This window comes from Hordeum vulgare, chromosome 3H, assembly GCF_904849725.1.
Source record: "Hordeum vulgare subsp. vulgare chromosome 3H, MorexV3_pseudomolecules_assembly, whole genome shotgun sequence".
NCBI classification, from domain to species: domain Eukaryota; kingdom Viridiplantae; phylum Streptophyta; class Magnoliopsida; order Poales; family Poaceae; genus Hordeum; species Hordeum vulgare.
Window position 1 is genome coordinate 541290510 of NC_058520.1, and position 4950 is coordinate 541295459.

The following is a 4950-nucleotide window of genomic DNA, read 5'->3' on the forward strand; positions in this document are numbered from 1 at the left end:
GTGATGTTTTAGTATAGTTGAGTTATATGTGTTGGTGATCGAAGGTTGTTCGGAGTCTCGGATGAGATAACAGATGTCACGAGGGTTTCCGGAATGGTCCGGAAATGAAGATTGATATATAGGATGGTTTCATTTGGCCACCGGAGAGTTTTCGAGCATTACCGGTAGTGTACCGGGAGTGACGAATGGGTTCCGGATATTCACCGGAAGGGGCCCACCCACCCGGGAGTGAGCTTAGTAGCCCTAGGGTGGCGCACCAGCCCTTAGTGGGCTGGTGAGGCCAGTCCAAGTGGGCTATGGCACCACAAGAAGAAAAAACCAAAGGAAAAAAAAGGAATGAGGGAGGTGGGAAGGAAGGAGTGGACTCCTTCCCCCAAACCGAATTGGGGTGGGAGTCCACCTCCTCCTCTCGACCGGCGCCCTTGGGGCTCCCTTGAGCCCCAAGGCTAGCCCCTCCCCTCCTCCTATATATATTGGTGGTTTTAGGACTTTTGAGACACAACTTTGCGACGTGCAACTCAAACCTATACCACATAGTTCTTCCTCTAGATTAGATTTCTGCGGAGCTCGGGCAGAGCCCTGCAGGAATAGATCATCACCAACACCGGCACACCATCACGCTGCCGGATAACTCATCTACTTCCCCATCTCTCTTGCTGGATCAAGAAGGCGGAGATCGTCATCGAGCTGTACGTGTGCTGAACGCGGAGGTGTCGCCCGTTCGGTGCTAGATCGGGACGGATCGTGGGACGACGGTGATTTGAATTACGAAGTTGTACCACTACATCAACCGCGTTTCTTAACGCTTCCCGCTTAGCGATCTACAAGGGTATGTGGAACCGATCTCCCTCTCGTAGATGAGCATCACCATGATAGGTCTTCATGTGCATAGGAAATTTTTTGTTTCCCATGCAACATTCCCTAACAGTGGCATCATGAGCTAGGTTCATGCGTAGATGTAATCTGGAGTAGAACACAAATGTTTTTGTGGGCGTTAATGTTCGATTTGCTGCCGTCCTTAGTCTTTTCTCGATTCGGCGGTATTGTTGGATTGAAGTGGCCCGGACCAACATTTCTCGTACGCTTACGAGAGACCGGTTTCGTCGACTAACATGCAACTTGTTGCATAAAGATGACTGGCGGGTGCGTGTTTCTTCAACTTTAGTTGAATTGGATTTGACCGAGGCGGTCCTTGGAGAGGTTAAATAGCAATTTGCACATCTCCGCTGTGGTTTTTGCGTAAGTAAGATGCGATCATACTAGATACCGATAGCAGCCATGTAAACACATGCAACAACAAATTAGAGGGCGTCTAACTTGTTTTTGCAGGGTATGCTTGTGATGTGATATGGCCAAAGACATGATGTGACATATTGGATCTATGAGATGATCATGTTGTAATAGTTAATATCGACTTGCACGTCGATGCTACGGCAACCGGAGGAGCCATAGGGTTGTCTTTAAACTAACGTTTGTGTTTGCAGATGCGTTTACTATATTGCTAGGTTGTAGCTTTAGTAGTAATAGCATAGATAACACGACAACCTCGATGGCGGCACGATGATGGAGATCATGATGATGGAGATCATAGTGTGGCGCCGGTGACAAGAAGATCATGCCGATGCTTTGGTGATGGAGATCAAGAAGCACAAGATCATGGCCATGTCATGTCACTTATGAATTGCATGTGATGTTAATCCTTTTATGCACCTTATCTTGCTTAGAACGACGGTAGCATTATGAGGTGATCCCTCACTAAAATTTAAAGATAAAATTATGTTCTCCCCGACTGTGCACCATTGCAACAGTTCGTCGTTTCGAGACACCACGTGATGATCGGGTGTGATAGACTCAACGTTCACATACAACGGGTGCAAAACAGTTGCACACGCGGAACACTCGGGTTAAACTTGATGAGCCTAGCATGTGCAGACCTGGCCTTGGAATACAAGAGACCGAAAGGTCGAGCATGAATCGTATAGTTGATATGATTAGCATAGAGATGTTTACCACTGAAACTATACTCAACTCACGTGATGATCGGACTTGGGTTAGCGAATTTGGATCATGCCACACTCAAGTAACTAGAGGGATGTCTATTTGAGTGGGAGTTTATTAGTAATTTGATTAGTTAAACTCTAATTGTCTTGAACATAGTCTAAGTCCACTTTGCAATATTTTATGTTGTGGATCAATGGCTCACACAGTAGCAACCCTCAATTTCAATATGTTCCTCGAGAAAGCTAAGTTGAAAGATGATGGAAGCAACTTTGTAGACTGGGCACGTAATCTTAGGCTCATCCTACAAGCTAGAAAAAAGAATTATGTCCTTGATGCTGCGCTAGGAGATGAACCACCCGCTACGTCTGACCAAGATGTTTTGAACGCTTGGCAATCGCGTAAGGAGAACTACTCAGTAGTGTTGGGGAACGTCGCAAGGGAAACAAAAATTTTCCTACGCGCACGAAGACCTATCATGGTGATGTCCATCTACGAGAGGGGATGAGTGATCTACGTACCCTTGTCGATCGTACAGCAGAAGCGTTAGTGAACGCGGTTGATGTAGTGGAACGTCCTCACGTCCCTCGATCCGCCCCACGAACAATCCTGCGATCAGTCCCACGATCTAGTACCGAACGGACGACACCTCCGCGTTCAGCACACGTACAGCTCGACGATGATCTCGGCCTTCTTGATCCAGCAAGAGAGACGGAGAGGTAGAAGAGTTATCCGGCAGCGTGACGGCGCTCCGGAGGTTGGTGATGACCTTGTCTCAGCAGGGCTCCGCCCGAGCTCCGCAGAAACAAGATCTAGAGGAAAAACCGTGGAGGTATGTGGTCGGGCTGCCGTGGAAAAGTCGTCTCAAATCAGCCCTAAAACCTCCGTATATATAGGTGGGAGGGAGGGGAGGAGGCAGCCTCAAAACCTAAAGGTTTGGCCGAAATTGGAGGTGGAGGAGTCCTACTCCAATCCTACTTGGAGTAGGATTCCACCTTCCCACTTGGAAACTCTTTCCACCTTGTGTTTTTTCCTTCTCAAACCTTATGGGCCTTAGTGGGAACTTATTCCAGCCCACTAGGGGCTGGTTTATCTCTTCCCATAGCCCATGAGACCCCTTGGGGCGTGACACCCCTCCCGATGGTCCCCGACACCCCTCCCGGCACTCCCGGTACACTACCGATGAGCCCGAAACTTTTCCGGTAATGCACGAAAACCTTCCGGTAACCAAATGAGGTCATCCTATATATCAATCTTCGTTTCCGGACCATTCCGGAAACCCTCGTGACGTCCGTGATCTCATCCGGGACTCCAAACAACATTCGGTAACCAACCATATAACTCAAATACGCATAAAACAACGTCGAACCTTAAGTGTGCAGACCCTGCGGGTTCGAGAACTATGTAGACATGACCCGAGAGACTCCTCGGTCAATATCCAATAGCGGGACCTGGATTCCCATATTGGATCCTACATATTCTACGAAGATCTTATCGTTTGAACCTCAGTGCCAAGGATTCATATAATCCCGTATGTCATTCCCTTTGTCCTTCGGTATGTTACTTGCCCGAGATTCGATCGTCAGTATCCGCATACCTATTTCAATCTCGTTTACCGGCAAGTCTCTTTACTCGTTCCGTAATACAAGATCCCGCAACTTACACTAAGTCACATTGCTTGCAAGGCTTGTGTGTGATGTTGTATTACCGAGTGGGCCCCGAGATACCTCTCCGTCACACGGAGTGACAAATCCCAGTCTCGATCCATACTAACTCAACGAACACCTTCGGAGATACCTGTAGAGCATCTTTATAGTCACCCAGTTACGTTGCGACGTTTGATACACACAAAGCATTCCTCCGGTGTCCGTGAGTTATATGATCTCATGGTCATAGGAACAAATACTTGACACGCAGAAAACAGTAGCAACAAAATGACACGATCAACATGCTACGTCTATTAGTTTGGGTCTACTCCATCACATGATTCTCCTAATGATGTGATCCCGTTATCAAGTGACAACACTTGCCTATGGCCAGGAAAGCTTGACCATCTTTGATCAACGAGCTAGTCAACTAGAGGCTTACTAGGGACAGTGTTTTGTCTATGTATCCACACAAGTATTGTGTTTCCAATCAATACAATTATAGCATGGATAATAAACGATTATCATGAACTAAGAAATAGAATAATAACTAATTTATTATTGCCTCTAGGGCATATTTCCAACAGTCTCCCACTTGCACTAGAGTCAATAATCTAGTTCACATCACCATGTGATTCCAACGAACCCAACACCCATATAGTTATGGGGTCTGATCACGTCTTGCTCGTGAGAGAGGTTTTAGTCAACGGTTCTGAAACTTTCAGATTCGTGCGTTCTTTACAAATCTTTATGTCATCTTATAGATGCTGCTACTACGTGCTATTCGGAAATGCTCCAAATATCTGCTCTACTATACGAATCTGTTTCACTACTCATAGTTATCCGGATTAGTGTCAAAGCTTGCATTGACGTAACCCTTTACGTAAAAATCTTTAACCACCTCCATAATCGAGAAAAATTCCTTAGTCCATTAGTTACTAAGGATAAATTTCGACCGCTGCTAGTGATTCAATCATGGATCACTCTCTGTACCTCTCAACATACTTTGAGTCAAGGCACACTTCAGGTGCGGTACACAGCATGGCATACTTTAGATTCTACGGCTAAGGCATAGAAGACGACCTTCGTCTATTCTCTTTATTCTGCCGTGGTCGGGTTTTGAGTCTTACTCAAATTCACACCTCACAAACGCAACCAAGTACTCCTTCTTTGCTGGTCTATTTTGAACTCTTTCAAAAACTTGTCAAGGCATGCATCTTGTTGAAACTTCTATTAAGCGCTTTCGATCTATCTCCATAGATCTTGGATGCTCAACGTTCAAGTAGCGTAATCCAGGTACTCCTTT